This window comes from Mesoplodon mirus (genome assembly GCF_964341445.2).
Source record: "Mesoplodon mirus genome assembly, chromosome: 7".
Taxonomy (NCBI): domain Eukaryota; kingdom Metazoa; phylum Chordata; class Mammalia; order Artiodactyla; family Ziphiidae; genus Mesoplodon; species Mesoplodon mirus.
In genome coordinates this window covers 71,772,693-71,792,238 of record NC_138983.1, presented here as the reverse complement: position 1 = coordinate 71,792,238, position 19,546 = coordinate 71,772,693, and the positions used below count along the sequence as shown (strand labels likewise).

Sequence of the window (19,546 nt, the reverse complement as noted above, 5' to 3'; positions counted from 1 at the left end):
GATATTATTCAAGCTTAAAAAGCAATGAAATTCTGACACATGCTATGACATGGATGAACCTTGAACACATTGTGATAAGTGAAATAAGCCAGACACAAAAGGAAAAATACTGTATGATTCCATTTATATGAAGTACATAGAGCAGTCAAAATCATAGAGACAGAAAGTAGAATGGTGTTTGCCAGAGGGTGAGGGTTGTGCGTAAGGGTAGACATTTTGTTGTTTAATGGGTACAGAGTGTCAGTTTGGGAAGATGAAAAAGTCCTGGAGGTGGATGGTGATAATGGTTGCACAACAGTGTGAATATTAATGCCACTGAACTGTACACTTAAAAGTGGAGGGCTTCCCTGGTGGCACAGTGGTTGAGAGTCCGCCTGCCGATGCAGGGGACACGGGTTCGTGCCCCGGTCTGGGAAGGTCCCACATGCCGCGGAGCGGCTGGGTCCGTGAGCCGTGGCCGCTGAGCCTGTGCGTCCGGAGCATGTGCTCCGCAACGGGAGAGGCCACAACAGTGAGAGGCCCGCGTACCGCAAAAAAAAAAAAAAAGTGGATAAAATGGTAAATTTCAGGTTATGTGTATTTCACCACAATTTAAAAAGGAGGGACGCTGCCCAAAAGCTCCATATCCCCTCAATTGTTAGTGTTTTCACAGGTAAAGGCTGTTATTATCACTACTGCTACTGATATAATTAGAAGGGCAATTCTCCCTTCTCTAATGGGGCTAACCAGCCTCACATCAGAATCTCAGAGTGACAGGCGGAACGTGGTTTAGAAATTGTATCCAATATTGTAGTCTTATATTGAGAGAGCAAGCAGATTTACCTATTGCTTTTGTAATACACCTTGTGTAAATCTTCCAGGCTGGGCTGACATGGAGTCAGAAGGGTTGAGGAACCCTGAGTCAAAGTATCCGAAGCTGGGGGTGGTTGGTCACCTCTGGCTTCTGTTCGGATCTGCGGGCCCCTCCGCGTGTGTTCGCCATCCCCTCCTCCCCAGGGCCCTGTACACCTCCAATTACGCCCGACCTAACCTAGTACTACCATCTCCCTTGTTTTCTTCTGGACCCCACCTCTTGTTGCCGCCTGGATGTCAATTTCAGGAGCCTGTGAATCATCATGTCCAGACCAGGAAGCAGTGAGTGATAGTGGTGACTCATCCGAAGCCGCACCAGAAGAGGGACCAGACAGCACAGGTGACGGACTCCCCGATGGAGGCCCCACCCGCCAGGGAGGTCCAGCCTGCTGGGGCAGCCCCCGGGAGGCAGTGGCCTGGTGAGGTCAGCATAAAGCCAGCCTGCTTCCTCCTGTCCAGCAGTGCTGTTTGTCTGGCCTTTGCTGTGTTGTCTAACCTGATATTATCTAGGGCACTGGACCTGTGTTTACTTTGAACAGCTTCGCCTGCCAAATTCATGCTGGGGAAGGGAACACAAACACAGAGAAAGAGGGGACGCCTGCGGTACTCCTCCCAGAACATTTTCTTTCCAAACAAGAGCTGTTTGCCTTGAAAGCCTCAATTTCTTAATGGCAGGCAGAGAAATGATCAATAGACTAATCCTAAGAGTAATAATTCCGTTTTGGGCAGGGCTCACTAAATTCAGGTATTATACAGGCACTTCACACAGAAGAACTCACTGAGACCTCACAAGGACTGCGTGGAGTAAGAGTTCCATTTTATTGATGGGGAAACTGAGGCCCCTCTCAGGGACCGAGTCACTTGCAAAGGGCTACATTGCTAGCTAGTGATGGGGTCAGGATTTGAACTCAGAAAGTCTGCTTTGGGCCCCTTGTCTTTAATGTCTCAAGGAAACTGAGGTCCAGATGAGGGAACCGTCCTTGATTCCATCCTCTCTCTTGCTTTGCAACCCATATCAATCCATCAGCTTGTCCTTTCGGTTCTGCCTCCTAAATACATCTCAAATGTGTCCCAGTATAGTCCAGACCACCATCAGCTCTTGCCTGAATTCCTGCAATTTCCCCATAAGAGATCTCCCTGCTTCTACTCTGACCACACTCCTCCCAGCCCACTATCCACACGCGAGCCAAAGTCATCTTTCACTGTTAGAAATCAGAGCAGGTCACCCCTCCCACCCCATGCTGCCCCCACCATCTGGCCATATCTTATGCTTCCCTTGCCCACCACCCACTCCACCTGACCTGGCCTCCAACATGTGCCAAGCTCTTCCCAGTACTTGACACACTCCTCCCTCTACCTGGGTCTTGCTGGCTCCTTTTCATCCCAGAGGTCTCTGGTGTAAATGTCAACTCTTTACAGCCACATTCCTTGACTCCTTGTACAACCAGATTCTCCTCTGTTTCCTTCACAGTATCACAACTTGAAAATGTATACTTGCACCTCTTTATTTTTACCCATCTTCCCCACTGGACTCTAAGTGTCACAAGATCAAGGACATGTCTCTTGAAGTCACTGATGTATTTCCAGGGCCTGATGTTATGACAACAGAGTACACTTGAACTGCTAAGTATCCGTTCCTGGAATGTTTTTGCTGGTTTCCGTCTCCCCCAGGACCAGGGCAGAGATATACCTGGTTTCCTGACTCCACAACCTTCCTCTGGCCCCAGTGGGGCACACTTGATTCTAAATGTCAGCTCAAGTCTAATCAGTGGTGCACTGGTACCTTGGCTGTCCAGGAAAAGATAATTCCCGATTTGTAGACCTTGCTGATTTCCATGGTGTGAAGACTCCCACTGTAGCTGATTTCAAGCAACAAATGTAATGTCAGTGAAAGCAGGGTCGGGAAGAAATGCATGCATTAGCTTTTGTGAACCAGGAAGAGCCTGTTCCAGCACACCGCTGGGCACATCCAGGCCCAGAGTCCCTTTTATCTTCAATAAGGGGATTTGAGGAGTTTGACTTCCACACTCAAAGGGCGTGCCAAGAAGTCCCCTCTTTGCCTGCCCTGCCTTTGATTAGGTGGCATGGATCGGGTGCTATGGCTGGTGGTTCAAAGTTCAGACATTAGTGTCTATAATGTGTCTATAAAGGCTGCCTTGTCTTTCAGCTATGTGACTCTTAATAAATCGCATGGCTTTCTAAGACTCACTTTCTTCACCTGTAAAGTGGAGATAATACTGGTACCTATATGGTTATCATGACAATTACATGAGTTTCTATGTGTAAAGTGCTCACTATAGAATAGTGGTTAAAAGCCTGAACTCTGGAGTCAGACAGCTTGGGTTCAAGTCTCAGTTCGGCTACTTATTAGACGTGTGACCTTAGGCAAGTTACCTAACCTCTCTGTGCTTCAGTTTCTTAAGATATAAAATGGAATAATAAGAGTACCTGCCTCACAGAGTTGTGAAAAGTAATTAGATAGTAAACATAGAATGCGTAGCATAGAATAAAAGCTATTATTATTGGGGATTAAATGGCAATAGTAGATATAAAAGTCCTTAGCACAGTATCTGGTACTCAGTAAGTGCTTGATAAATAACAACTTTCATTATTAATAATACCTGACCCTAGGCTGTGTTCCCCAGTCCAAGTCTCTACCTTGTCCCAGGTCTAATACTTTGGTCTCTATCACCCCATGCCTCTGCCCCTGATGTGATGATGTGTCCAGAAAGCTGTTCCCATCCGTCACTACAGGCTCCTCTTCCTGGTGAGGTCTCATTGCTCGGACTTGTTGTTTATCTCATCTCTCAGGATACCCAGCTCTTCTTCATGCCCTCCTGCCCTGTTTCCTGCCTGTGCAGGGCTCTGGAGCCCCAGGGAAGCCAATGTGCCTTGCTTGGGGGCTGAAGGACATTAGCACAGGCTTCCAGTCAAGGTCTCCCTGTCTGGTCTATCCTGCCTGCTGTCGCTGACCCACGTGTTCCTGGCCCTCTCAGGATATAGGGCTGGCGTGGTTTCAGGCAGCCTAAGGAAGTGGGCAGCATAAGGATGATGGGAAATGGGCAGAAACTCAGATATAGGCACATTTCCCTAATATTCAGAACCCACATGAAGATCAGCCCTGGGCGTGGCATAATCAAAAGAACATGGATATGGAAAGCTGATTGGAATTCAAATCCTCAGCTACATACCTGCCATCTCTGAACCAGATGTATGTATGTATGTATGTATGTATATTAGATGTGTTAAATAAGTTCTACCTGCTTAGCTGCATTGAGAAATACAAACAAACAAACAAACAAAAACCATACATAGGTACCTGCCACAAATTGGATGCTCAAAAAGGAATGAGCAGGATGGTAGCCTTTTTAGGCTACCCTAGACTCTCCTGCTTTTTCCAAATTGAAATATTGGAGGGCCAGTTTGGGCCCTTGGTCTTATTCTTCTCTAGTCATACTCAGTCACAGTTCCCATGAATTTAAATGTCCAGATGTATATCCCCAACCCAGATAGCTCCCCTCAACTCTGAATCTGTAGAGCTGACTTCCTGCTCAACAGTAGCACCTGGATGTCTAGAAGGCACCTCACTACATCATAACCAAGACAGAACTCCCCCTCAGGCCTTCCCCTCCCCAGAATTTTTCATCTGAGTAAACGGCTTCTCCATGGACCCAGTTGTTCAGGCTGAAAGTTCAGGTGAGAGCCTGGATGCTTTGTCTCTCACACCACACAACCAAAGCCTTAGCAAACACTGTCAGCTCTACCCTTAAAATATATCCTGAATCTGCTCACTTCTTAACTTCTCCACTGTCACTACTTTAGTCAGGTGACCATCATTGCTGTCTCTAGAGCACTGCTATTCCTAAGCAATCACTTGAGTCTGCAGATTCTGAGTACATGGGGGCAAGGCCTGGGGGTCTGCATTTCTAGCATGTTCCCAGGTGATGTGGGTGTTGCCAGTTCCCTGGGCCACATGGAGAAGCGTCCATCTTCTAACGAGTCTCCCTGCTTCCACTCTTGCCCACTTTCTCCTCAGTAGCTAGAGGGATCCTACAAAACATAAAACAGATCAAGTCACTCCCTTACTCAAAACCCTCCAATATCTTCCCTTCAAACAGGGAGTGAAATCCAAAATGTCAAGCTGACCCGCAAGTCTCAGCATGATCTGGCTCAGGGCTCCCTCCCCAACCTCAGTCCGAGCATCTCTCCTGCACTCACTGCATTTCACCAGGATGGCCTTCTCTCTGTCCCTCAAACATACCACACACACCAAGCTGCCTCCTCTCTCAGGGGCTTTGCATGGGCTATTCCCTCTGCCTGATGAATGCTGAGCTGGAGAGTCCAATACAGCATGAAGCTCCGTGAAAACAAATGAGATGGATTCCCTTGTGAGATAGGGGATGGGCCTTTGCCACTGAGGATTGACCCTGGGGTTCCTCCCACAGCCAGTCTCCCTGGAAATGGAGGTCCCTATGCACTGTCACTCAGCGCTCTGCATTTTGTCATTTCCATTTGCTGTTTAGAGAGAAACTCAGCTTGAAGCTGCGATGTGAGATAACCACAATGCCGCAAGGCCACTGGACAAAGCCCCTGCACAGAAAGATCTTCTTGAGGCAAATGCCCTGCAAATGATCCCCCTGCCCCCATCGGACATCTGTCCCCCTGGAAACCAAGAGAACAGCTGGACAATCTTCCTTCTCCAATCAAGGGCCCAGAGGTATGTTTGACCTCTGCAGTCACCCCTAAAGCTCTAGCCTGTCAGGTCATCCAGGCGAGAGGAGGAAAGCAGAGGTTCAAGTCCCAGCCCTGCCAGCCAGGATTGTGTTACCAAGGGCAAGTTATGTCAGCTCTCTAAGCCTTGGGTTCCTTGTCTGTAAAATGGGTATAGCAGTGGTTCGCTACCTCACATGATTATAAACGTATTCATATGCATGATGCACTTAGAAGGGGCCTGGCACACAGCAAGCGCCCCATAAGTGTTAGTTATTATTGTCATGCCTCATTATCTCTGGTATCTTCCAGTAACATGGCAACCAGTGCGGCCGAGCTGGATGGCAAAAGCATGACGTTTTGATGCCAGGCACGTCTGGGTTTGAATCCCAGCTCTGCCTGGCTGCATGTCTTTGAATAAGTGGCTTCACCTCAGTTTTCTCATCTGCAAAATGAGGATATTAATAGCAACCTCCTGGGTACATGAGGAGGATTCATAAGGACACAAATGTAAACTGCCTGGCACTTCGTTGGGGCCTAATAAATGTTAGTTCCCTCCCTCTTGTCCTCCTTTACCTCCCTCTGGAGCTTGCTCTGCATTCACAGTCCTTTTTTTTTTTTCCTCTTTACTGTCACACTGAATAAATGAATACATTAAGTTAGTTCGAGCAGATACTTTAAGAATCCAGGCTGGTACATTTCCCAGGTTTCGCCGCCATCCATCATGAAACATTAACAAGAGCACTTAAAGAAACACAGCGCAACAGAGATAGAGCGGAGCTTCTCCATGGCTCCGTGGTTCTTGTGCAAATGTCACCTGTTATTAAGGCCAAGGGCAGGAGAGGCTGAGACGTGGGGGAGCCCTAAGCGGAGCCCAGAAAAAGGATGGGGATTGAGAAGCTGGCTGTGCACAGCTAGGGTTCAATGCTGGGCAACTTTCTGCCTTCCCCGGAGGTTTGTAAAGAAAAACCAATGCTTCGTAGTCTCAGTAAAGGTGGAAAATACCTAAATAATCTTCAACGGGGAGCTAAAGAAATTATAGTCTATGAATGCTTTGCATGCATTAGAAGGAAAGAAGTGAATTTATATGCACTGCCATGGAAAGCTGCCAAGTGAAAAAGTGAGGAGGAGAATGCTATGTATGGGATGGTTCCATTTATGCGAAAAAAGCTCTGTAGTCGTATATGGACATAGATGCATGTAAATGTGTGAGCTGTTCACAGTGGTTACCTCCAGGCAAGGGGAGGGCATTCAAGGCAGGCATGGTGGTTGAAGCCACGCTTTCATAGAAGTACCACGTATACTTCTATGTTATTGATTGTTTCACACGTATATTACTTGGCAAGTTAAGGAAGTAAAAGGAAAAGAAAAGAAAGGAGGCGAAAACTAATATTTCTCTGTCCACAAACCCAAGCCCATCTAATCAAGGATGTTTAGGGTCTGGAGGAGCCTTGCTTTCTCACTGCATATCACCCCAGATTCAGAGATTTGTCCAGACATATATCCCTCAGTGCCGATCACGGGCCTGCTGCTTTGCATGTCTGCAGAAGGGTTGGGATTGGGGCTGCTTTGACCTAGGGCCCTGCCAGTACTCATCCTGTGGCTCAGCTGTGCCTCCTTCAGACCAGAGGAGCCCTGGGAGGAAGCTGGTCCCAAGGGTGCTGGTGGTAAGCCAAGATCCCTCCGAGCTCCCCCTCCCAGAGCCCACAAAGCATCCAAGTGCAGACCCTGGCTGAAGGTTCTTATTAGCTGGAATCATAGGAGCACAAATGGCATTTTTTCCAGTAGGCTCTATTTAATTGGTTAACATCCTAGGTTCATCTTTGTCAGGTCACTCCTTGCTCCAGGATGTTCTGTGGGCCACCGTTCCAATACACTACATAGGATACAATACTAACTCCTTACTCTGGCACTCAGGGTCCTAAAGGATCTGTCCTAACTAGATACCCATCCTTCTAGATCAGAAGGAAAGCATATCCTATTACGGTTTGTGACTCATCTTGCCAGAAATGGTTTTTAGAAACAGATGCCATCTGTCAAGGCTGCCATCTGCCCTGCCTTTGCTAAGAAGGCCGAAGTGGATGACCAGCTGGTCTACCCACCTCATTTTTTCACTTGGATCATCTGCAGGTTCTTCAGTGAAATGGGGTTGGTGATAATAATTCAAATGATAAAGCAAGTTCCCATGGATTGAGCTTTTACCTCATGCCACACGGTGCTAAGGGCTTCAGATATATTATCTCACTTATCTCTCACAATGAAATTTCAAAGTATCATGTGCTCCCTTTACAGATGAGGAAACTGAGGCCCGGCAAGCATAAGGGGAAAGGGGCTTCTTGACCTCTAGGCAGTCCTGCCTCCCCAAGCTCACAGATGTGTGGGCCCCTCTGCAGCCACAGTGGCCTGTTGGGTGTGCAGTGAGAACATTTTGTGGAGTGTGTCCCTTGTGCTTCCACGTTATGTGGCCCACTGCACATCACAGGCCCCAGAGACCCCCGTTCCTCTGTCTCACAGGGAAGTGCACTGGGCCTCTCTGCCCCGTGATGGGGCCTGGCGGGTTGAAAATGCTTTAGTCAAGCTCTTACTTAATCTCTGTGCGCTTATAGGACCCTTGAGAAAAGACATCCTCCCTGGAGACGAGCTGTGAAGAATGCCTTCCAGGGAAGGGCTCTTCAAGAGTGTCAAGAGGGTCTGTACAGCAAACCTAATGGCTTTGTACAGCAAATCTGGTGGGATGTTTTTTTTTCTCCCAAGAGCTCTCTTGAACTAAGACTCAGATGAGGGATTCAGGTTTTGTCTTGGCCGTCAGAACTGCGTGACCCTGTCCTCTTCAGGCCAAGTTTACTGAGAAATAATTTACCTAGAATAAAATGCACCTACTTAAAGTGTTCAGTTCAGTGAGTTTTTATAAATGTGACACTCCTGTAACCATCGCCACAGTCAACATACAGTAGTCCCCCCTTCTCCATGGGGGACACATTCCAAAATCCTCAGTGGATGCCTGAAACTGCAGACAGTACCGAATCCTATATTCACTATGTTTTTTCTTATACATACATACCTCTGATAATGTTTAATTTATAAATCAGGCACTGCAAGAGATTAATAACAATAACTGATAATAAAATATAACAATTATAACAATATACCGTAATAAAAGTCATGTGACTTCAGTCTCTCTCTCTCTCAAAATACCTTATTGTACTGTAGTCACCCTTCTTATTCTTGTGATGATGGGAGATGATAAAATACCTACGTGATGAGATGAAGCAAGGTGAATGACGTAGGCACTGTGACGTAGCGTTAGGCTACTATTGACCCTCTGATGGTGTGTCAGAAGAAGGATCATGTGCTTAGTGTGATCCTGGATCCTTGAGCCATGACGATGTTGATGGTTGGACGTCAGAAGCAGAAGATGTCAGTGGTTATGGATCCCGGGCAGAATGGAGCGAGATGGCGTGCAACTTCATCACGCTACTCAGAATGGCGCACAATTTAAAACTTACAAATTGTTTATTTCTGGAATCTTCCATTTAATATTTTCAGATCGTATGTAACTGAAACTGTGGAAAGTGAAACTGTGAATGAGGGGGGACTACTGTAATAGACGTTTCCATCACTCCAAAAGCTCCACTTCCTGCTTTCAATCACTGAAGATTAAATCTGTTTTTTTCTAACGTTTCATACACCTGGAATCATTCTGTATGTGGTCTCTCTCCCTTGGCATGTTTTTGAGATTCATTCATGTTGGTGCACGGACAAGTAGTAATTCATCCCTTTTAATTGTTGGGTAGTATTTATCGTATGAATCTAATACAGTTTGCATATCCATTACTTGTTGAGTATTTGGATTGTTTCCAGTTTGGGGCTGTTATGAATAAAGCTGCTGTGATCATAAGTAAACAAGTCTTTTGTGTAACTCCATGTTTTCGTTTCTCTTGGTTAAATACCTAGGTATGGAAGTTCTAGGACCATGTGGGTGTATTTGTTTCCTAGGGCTGCCATACAAAGTGCCACAAACTGGGTGGTTCAAAACAACAGAAGCTTACTGTCTCTCAGTGCTGTAGGTTGGAAGTCTGAAATCAAGGTGTTGGCAGGGCCGTGCTCCCTCTGAAGCCTCTAGGGGATGATTCTTTCTTGCTTCATCCAGCTTCTGGCAGCTCCAGCCCTGGTCCTTGGCTTATGGCAGCCTAACTCCAATCTCTGCCTCTGTTTTCACATGGCGATCTTCCCTCTGTGTCTGTGTCTTCACATAGTATTCTCTTTTGCGTGTCTGTGTTTAGATTTCCCTCCCCTTACAAGGACATCAGTCATATTGGATTAGGGCCCACCCTAAAGACCTCATCTTAACTCAACTACATCTGCAAAGACCCTATTTCCAAATAAGGTCACGTTCACCGGTACCAGGGGATAAGACTTCAACATACCTTTTTTTTTTTTTTTGGTACACGGGCCTCTCACTGTTGTGGCCTCCCCCGTTGCGGAGCACAGGCTCCGGACGCGCAGGCTCAGCAGCCATAGGTCACGGGCCTAGCCGCTCCACGGCACGTGGGATCTTCCCAGACTGGGGCACGAACCTGCGTCCCCTGCATCGGCAGGCGGACTCTCAACCACTGCGCCACCAGGGAAGCCCCAACATACCTTTTTGAGGGGGATACAATTCAACCCGTAACATATGGTAAGTAGCTGTTCAATTTTATAAGAACTGCTAAACTATTTTCTAAAGTAGTGGCATCACTTCACATTCTCATCAGCAATACAGGAAAGTTCCAAGTTGCTTCACATCCTTGACCACTTGGTAGTTGTCACACTCTTGTGTTTTTGCATGCTAATGGGTGTGTAGAGGTACCTCATTATGTTTTTTTTTAATATTTATTTTATTTTATTTATTTGTTTTTTTGGCTGCGTTGCTTCTTAGTTGCGGCACGTGGGCTCTTTGTTGCGGCGTGCAGGCTTCTCTGTAGTTTGCGGCACGCGTGCATAGCTGCCCTGCTGCACCTGGGACCTTAGTTCCCCTACCAGGGATTGAATCGGAGACCCCTGCATTGGAAGGCAGATTCTTAACCACTGGACCACCAGGGAAGTCCCTACCTCATTACGGCTTTATTTTGCATTTCCCTGATTGTCAGTGATGCTGAGTGTCTTTTCATGTGCATATTTGCCACCCACAGTCTTCTTTGGTCAAGTGTCTGTTCAAATATTTTATCCAATTTATAACTGAATTGTTTACTTCTTCTTATTGAGTTATAAGTGTCCTTTATAATATATTCTCTCCAGACCATGTTAAAACTAGGAGTGATAGTCTCATTTCTAAAGTCCCTTAAACCTCTTTGGTTTAATCTCAAATTAGATGGTCAAACTGATGGGAATGTTTAACCCACTGACCAGATGCAAATACTGAATTGTATTATGTCTTTTAACATAGCAATCTTACTCTAGAGAATTTATCCTGAGGAGATATACGAGGGTTTCGTGACAAGAATATTCCTCCTAGCACAGTTTATATTCGAGAAAAACTGGAATTAATCTAAATGCCCTAAAACAGGAGATATCCTGTCTAAGTGATATAATAATATACATCTACTGAAACAGATGCCATAAAAATTAACATGGAGGGCTTCCCTGGTGGCGCAGTGGTTGAGAGTCCGCCTGCCGATGCAGGGGACACGGGTTCGTGCCCCGGTCCGGGAAGATCCCACCTGCCGCGGAGCGGCTGGGCCCGTGAGCCATGGCCACTGAGCCTGCGTGTCCGGAGCCTGTGCTCCGCAATGGGAGAGGCCACAGCAGTGAGAGGCCCGCATACTGCAAAAAAAAAAAAAAAAAAAAATTAACATGGAAAGATGCTTATAATATAATGTTGATGAAAAAGCCAGTTTTATATAAAACCATGCGTAATATTATCCTTTAACAAGTGTTCACAAAGATCATGGAAAGCTATCAAGTAGGAAATATACCAAAATGTTAACAGTAATTGTTTCTAGGTGGTGGAAATTGGGGTAATTTTAATTTCCTCTTAACTTATCTGTATACTCTGGTTTCTCTATACTTAGTTAATAATTGTACAAGGGTTGAACTGTGTTACTGCCAGGGCATGATTTTCCAAAGCCAAACTTTCGATGTTAGCTTTGTTATCCTGAAGGCTTGCTACAGCGGAGTGGAAAGAAAACACCCTTGTGAGCTCTTCGGAGGCTCCCCATCACCAAACACTCTCCAGGACTGGTCCTGCCTAGCACACCTTAGCTCCATTAGCATTGTTTGATGGTGGGACCAAAGTAATACTTGGCCAAGCGGAGAGCCCTCAGTGGGGACTGGGCTACTCAGAGCCAGGACCCTGACCCCCTCCTCTGGACTACCGGGCCCATCCTGAAACATGATACAGTTGAGGCCTATCAGGCAGTAGTATGTGGGTAAATGTTTAACAGCTGGGTCTCCAGGAGAACTAAAGCCAGCCCTGATTTGACATATTTGCTGAATTCTGTGGTATAAATACTACCTTCATGGCTGATTTCAAGCTACCAATGTGACATCATTGAATGTAGCACTGGGAAGAGCTGAGCACAGCAAAACATTATACAGTGTTTTAAATAGTATTTCCATCACACTGAAGAGACCTAAATAACTTTAAGAGCACAGGGAGAAGTAAAGGAATTAAGAAGTGATGACTTTTAGTATTTATTACCTTCAATTTTAATACAATGCATTTAATTGTCAGGTTATATAATTTAATTTTTAATAATGACTATTTTTAACAAGGAGCTCACAAAATTGCTGAAAAATTAATACCTGGCTCTCGTACACAGACACTAGGCAGCTCCAACATATCACCGCAAATTAGGCTGCCCAGCCTCATGGAGAGGCCCTGCCCCAGGCACGCACAAGGAGGCTGTTAAACTGAGCCTCTCAGTGTTCTCATTTTGGTATGAGTCTAATACTACCTAATTCACAAGAGTGGGGAGGAGTAATGTAAAAGTCCTGGCACTGTGTCTGGCACACAATGGGTGCCGAGTGGTCAATAGTTCCCAAACCTTCCCTGAGGCCGGTACAGTCAAGAGAACAAGCCAGGGCCTTCCCTGGTGGCGCAGTGGTTGAGAGTCCACCTGCCGATGCAGGGGACACGGGTTTGTGCCCCGGTCCGGGAGGATCCCACATGCCGCGGAGCGGCTGGGCCCGTGAGCCATGGCCGCTGAGCCTGCGCGTCCGGAGCCTGTGCTCCACAACGGGAGAGGCCACAACAGTGAGAGGCCCACGTACCGCAAAAAAAAAACAAAAAAAAACAGAGAACAAGCCAGAGCCCACCCACCCACCCACCCAGTACCCACCTCCTCTCTCCCACTTCAGTCCCGGGAAAGGGTGGGTCAGAAGGGTCTGACTCTCGGCGTCCATTCCACGTCCATCAGTGACCAGGGCTCACCACCTAAGCATGCCCAGCCACAGGGATGGCAAAGGGCGGGTGGAGGTCTAGGTTCAAGAGCTGGGACATCTGGATGCAAATGCTGGCGCTGCCACTTGCTTGCTGCAGAAGCTTCATGAGTCATTTAATTTTCCTGAGCCTCGGTTTCCTCAGCGGTAGAAGGGGGCCGTGCTACCTGCCCCACAGTCATAATGATGAAGGGAGGTGGTGCTGATGGTGGAAGCAGACACCGATCGCTGGGTTTGTACTGCAATTAGGTTTATGAATTTCTGGGCTTAGGGAACATTTCAAGGGGCAAAGCGCAGCTTTAACCCTAGGTCTGACCTGAGGCCTGCTCTGTACTCTTCCATGGTGGCATCAACTGCTGTACAGTGCCAGCCTCTCCATGCGTACTGGGAGCCCATCAGCCTGCGAGACCTGCAACACACACGCGCAAGCCTGTGTGTGCTCAGCCTCATCCCCACCAGGGCTGTGGTCTGCTGCGTGCTGAGGGCTGCTCTCCAAGGGAAACATACCTGGCCAATCCTGACCACAGGCCCAAAGGCGGCAAGCTAGAGCGGCTCAAGCCAGAGACCCAGAGGGAAAGTAGCATCTCTTACCCTACCTCTGCTTGGCACAGGAGGGCCTGGCATTTTGTGGCACACCTGCCCCCTGCCTGCAGCAGATTCTTCAGGAATTCTGGAGGCTAACTGTTGGGGGCCAGGGCAGTGTCCTCTTGCAGTGCCTGAAGAGACATGGGCTGTAGAGTAAGTCAAACCTGAGTTCAGGTCCTGGTCCTGCCACGTTCAAGCTGTGTGATTTTGTGTAAGTTACTTAACCTCTCTGGGCCACATCATCCATACCTATAAATTAGGGACATCAATAATACCTACCTCAGGGGGCTTCCCTGGTGGCACAGTGGTTGAGAATCTGCCTGCCAATGCAGGAGACATGGGTTCGAGCCCTGGTCTGGGAAGATCCCACATGCCGCGGAGCAACTAAGCTCGTGTGCCACAACTACTGAGCCTGAGCGTCTGGAGCCTGTGCTCCGCAACAAGAGAGGCCGCGACAGTGAGAGGCCCTCGCACCGCGATGAAGGGTGGCCCCCACTCGCCGCAACTAGAGAAAGCCCTCGCACAGAAACGAAGACCCAACACAACAAAAATAAATAAACAAATTTATATTTTTTAAAAAATAATAATACCTGGGCCTCCCTGGTGGCGCAGTGGTTGAGAGTCCGCCTGCCGATGCAGGGGATGCGGGTTCGTGCCCCGGTCTGGGAGGATCCCATATGCCGCGGAGCGGCTGGGCCCGTGAGCCATGGCCGCTGGGCCTGCGCGTCCGGAGCCTGTGCTCCGCAACGGGAGAGGCCACAACAGTGAGAGGCCCGCATACCGCAAAAAGAAAAAAAAAAAAAAAAATAATAATAATAATAATACCTACCTCATAATGTTGTTGGATAGGATTAAGGATTTTATAATTAAAGCACTTAGCATAGTACCTGGAGCATAGCCGCTATTTGAAAACTGTCACCTGATTCCCTCTAAATAAGCATCCCTCAGCAGCTGTCTCTGGCCAGTACCCTCACCCTAAAATACATTCCAATACAACCCCACCCTGGGAAGCTCCACAGGCCCTACACCCTAACACTGCGGAGCCCGCCCTCCCTTCTGCCCTCTGACCTCCAGCAGTTTGTGGCACGTGGCACCACGGGGCCTCAGCTCAGACACGGTCATAAATCCACATCATTGCCTGCCACGTACAGCCCAAAAGACAACACCTCCATTTTTTTCCTAGCTGGCTTCACTCTGCAGCCCCTCGACGTAAGGAGTGAAAGACAATCGGAACGCAAACCACGTTCGCATAAAGTCACACTCAGAGATGCTGGCTGTGCATTTTCTGACATTTGCTAGGGAGGCCATTAGCATTTCTGCTGATGGGGCTGAAGCCCTCAGCCCTGGCCTCTCACTCAACCCCACTTGCAAAGCTGGGGGATAATCTGCAAGGTGGGCACGGCTCCAGAGAAAAGCTCTGTGTCAGGCGCTGTCATCAATCCCGGGCGGCACCACTGCTCCTGGCAGCCAATTCGACTTTAAAGGACATCACAGCCATGTCAGAAGTTGCCCCTGGTCTCTGCTTCAGCCATGGTGTAGCTTTGGACTTGGTTTTAGATTTTTAACCTGGTCACTTACCAGCTGGGGGACTTTGGATGAGTCCCATAGCCTCTCTGGGCTTCATTTTTCTCCACTGTAGAATACCAGTCACCTTTTCACCCAGTCAAAGAGTTGTGGTGATAATGAAATGAGACATGCCTTTGAACTATATAGCAAGTGCCTGGCACATAGTAAAGGCTCAATACATTTTAGTTCCCTTTTCTTTTCATCCCTCCCCAGTCCGTTGACATCCCTTATCTAACTCTACATGTCGTTAACTACCAGACTAGGGATGGTCAGCATCCAGCATTCTTATCACCCCAAATTCCCACCAGTGCCATGGCAGACGTTGCTACTAATCTATCCCTACTACAGTAGGCAGAATTACACCCCCCAGAGATGTCCACATCCTCCTCAGCTCTGAAATCTGTGACTATGTGACGTGCTATGGCCAAAGGGACTTTGCAGATGTGATTATTAAAGATCTTGAGCTGGGGAGATGATGCTGGGTGATCTGGTGGACGCAATGGAATCACAAGTCCTTATAAGTCTAAGAGGGAGGCAGGAGAGTCAGGCTCAGAGAGATGCAGTGTGAAGGAGACTCAACTGGCCATTGCCAACTTTGAGGACAGAGGAGGGGGTCACACACCAAGGAATGTGGCTGCCGCTAGAATCTAAAATGACTGAGGCAATGGATTCTCTCCTAGAACCTCCAGAAGGAATGCAGCCCTCCTGACCTCTGGATTTTATCCCAGGGAGGCCTGTGTTTGACTTCTGACCTCCAGAATTGTAAGAGAATAAATTTGTGTCATTTTAAGCCACCAAATTTTATAACTTGTTACAGCAACAACAGGAAACTAATACACCCATCATCTTTCTCCAGAAGAATATACTTGGCCTGAGAATTCTTTTCAATATAGTGCTCCAGGCAGCCACCACTGAGAAACACCAGATGTGACCTTCAGTCAAGGCCCCCCTGGGCCACACAGAATGCAAAAAACTGTTCATCACGCAGCACTCTGATTATAGCCCGCCTTGACCTGATGGCCATCTGTCCTGATGGCCATCTGTCCTGATCTGGGACCTTCTCAGGTCCCAGCTCTGCTACCTACTTTCCCCTTTGCTTGAAACCCAACAAGCTAAGGGCCACACTCCAGCCAGCTCTGGACTTAATGGCCCTACAAAACAGACTCCTTCTTCCCAAGGCTTTATTTTCCCAGTTCTGGCAAGGGCCTGGCTTCCACGGCTGCCCCGTGACCCACAGCTGGTGGATTCTCAGAGCAAAGGGGCTCACATGAATGGCTGGATCAGAAGGAATGAGAGACCACAGTCTGTCTCCCGGCTCCCATGTCCCTCAGCCTCAGTACAAAGGCTCTCACCACGAGGGGTTATATGAGATGCATACATTCATATCCACCGGCCTGTGGCCACCAGAGGAACAAAAGCTTCTTGCAGCAACACCTAGCACCAAGGACGGCTTCCTTGGAGGGACAAAGGGTCCCAAATAGAGCTGTTTTTCCTCCACTTGTGATTGCAGAGGAGCTATAGACAAGGACAAGCTCCCAGGGGATGGGCACCAAAGGGGAGAAAATAATGACTCACTGTTCAAAATGCCCTGACATCAAACACTTTCTCCCCAGCATCCATTTCTGGAGTTCACCCCATGCAAATGTAACCACACAAACAGCCTTCTGCTGTGGGGACATACCACTCCCATCCAGGACAACCCAACCCACAGAAAGCCACCTGCACACGTGTGTGTCAGTCCCTGGATGTATGTGCACACACACGCACCCGAATGTCAGGATGCTCTTCCCTGTGATGGAAAGGCTCACTTTGGGGGCATCACAGTGCACAGACACAGGGTACTACTTACCAACCCAAGACACGTAGACCTGTATGTGTTTAACTACATGGAGGCAGTGAAATACCAACTTTACAGTAAACACGTGCACAAACATAACACACGTACTTGGAAGCACTGCCACCTCCACCCTGTGGCATACATATAATTGCATCTAGGATCAACACCTCAAAACCGTGGTGATTCCCCCTCCACACACCCCACCCCCAACGCCCACATCAGAAGGACAGCCATGCAGAATGCAATCTGGCACACGCTCTCCGAATGCCTTAGTGAAAACAAGCAAAAGCCACGTAAACAGAAGCAAAGGCCTTTGATGTTTTTGTTTCTGCAACAGGACTGCCACCTGACTCAGGGGCTGACTGCTACAAGCTGCCTACACTCGCAGCATGTGGCCACTGTGAACACAGGGCTGGTACACACTGAGAGCACGGTAATCATTTCCCAGGGGCCTTGGGTGCTCACACACACGCACACACATACCCCTGACTGTTTGCAGCTGCCTTTTCTTTTTAAATCTCTCCTATGATACACTTTGCAATCCAGCCCCCCTCCTGCTCGGCTGGGCTCAACTATTTCGGGAATTGGCACAGATGCTGAGAGCAAAGATATTATTCTGAGATGCTCAACAGAGATCAAAGCTGCTTAATCAAAGCCGTCGACTCTGCGCACAGCGCCTTAGCGCATCCAGAAACCAGGTGGAGAGGCAGAAGTCAAAGCAGATAATTGAGGAGACCGGGGGAACCCAGTAGTGGAACTCCAGGTCTGACAAGAACGAAGCCATCAGGATCAGGGAGGGACCCCTAAAGTCCTCCAAGTCCCAAGCTGGTCTCACTCTCCATCTCCAGACGGAAATCGCTCAAAGCAGCCCCAGAAAGAAAAAAATCAACCTGCTTAAAAAGCACTCCAGGGAGTTGTGAATTATGGCTTAGTACTGTGAAGATTATATTGATGTTTACTAAGTTTAGTACGCGAATATATCCTAAGTTGCATGTCTTATTTATTTAGAGGTGAGGAAATTATTTAAATTCTGTAAAATTTCTTAGACTTTCATATATGTAAAAATCAACTGACACAGCAATTTATTGTCAACTGAGACACTGATTTAGTTATATATTTGGGGTAATATATCAAACATACATCTCTTGGTGTACCACTGGTGTAAAGCTTTTTAAACTGAATGTTAATAAAATTTTCCACACGTTCAAAAAATAAAATAAATACATAAAATTAAAAAAAAAAAAACACTCCAGGGAGGAAGATTTCGTAACACTGTATCAAACGATTCTCACGCTTAGGAAAGGGCTTTGTCTACAGGCACAGGTCTGATGAAACGCTCTAGAACTTACAGGGACTGTGGCCCCCTCCCTGGAGTGTTACTGGGCGGTGCTGAGCCGTGCAGGATAGGGGCAGGGGGGTAAGTCCCGGAGGGTACAGACCCTGCGGGAATGTGGAGATGGAGACCCAGTGGGATTCCCCGAGGCTTGCATTCTTCACCTAGGGAATTTAGTCAGGAGAACACCTGTCGCTGCCACCCCTTCCATCCCCCAACAAATAGAAAGTGGTCACTAATTAATTCATTAATTCAACCAACACTTGTTTGTACCTACAATTCGCCGAGCACTGTTCCAGCTGGGAATATGTGTGACCAAAACCAGGTCTCTGCCCCCCCAAGGAGCTTGCATTTGAGATGAAAATGGGAAGAATGGATGGGGGAGACAGGTCAGAAAAGGAGAGACAAGAAATAAAAATTAAATTTCAGATTGTCAGAATTGCTAGGAAGGAAACAAAGTGCTATGAAAGACAGAGAGGTGAGTAGAAGCCGTGAGGATGGAAGGCTGTGTTTATCTAAGGTGACCACAGAAGCCTCTTTGAGGAGGTGACATTTGAGCCCAAACCTGGAGGATGAGAAGGAGGCAGCCAGGTGAAGAGCAGAGGGCATTTCAGACAGAGAGAACGGCAAGTGCCAAGGCTGGAAGGTGAGAGCCGGCTGCGCTCGAGGGAAGCCAGTGTGGTTGCAGCCTGGTAGGTGAAAGGGAGAGTGGGGGGGAGGTAAGACTGGCCGGCGTGTTAGACCAGCTAGGGAAGGGCCCTGTGGGACACGGTGAGGAGGTAGCCCTTCCCAGAGTCTTTTTTTTTTTTTTTTTAACATATTTATTGGAGTACAATTGCTTTACAATGGTGTGTTAGTTTCTGCTGTATAACAAAGTGAATCAGCTCTACATATACATATATCCCCATATCTCCTCCCAAGAGTCTTAACTCACTGACTGCTGTGGAAACGGGTTAAAAGTGGACAAGAGTAGAAGCAAAGAGACCAGCTAAGTGGCTACTGCAGTGGTCCAGGCAGAAGGTGATGGTTACATAGACTAGGGGAGTGGTGGTACAGGTGAAGAGGAGTGGATGGATTGGAGATTCTTTGGTAGGTGGAAGGGATGGGCTTGCTGATGGATTGAATGTAGATGGTACGGGGAGTGGAGAATGCTGTCATCTGTCAATATTATAAAGTCAAACTTCCTAGAGTCAAAAATCTCAGGGCTGGGAGAAACCTTCGAAATCACTTCTCATCCAGAGTTT

The 19,546-nt window shown here is 47.6% G+C and overlaps 1 protein-coding gene across 1 annotated transcript in view; it reads right to left on the bottom strand.

Moving 5' to 3' along the window:
- Positions 1 to 19,546, bottom strand: part of NAV2 (neuron navigator 2) — a 768,613-nt gene that overhangs the window by 452,814 nt on the left and 296,253 nt on the right. The window lies entirely within an intron of this gene.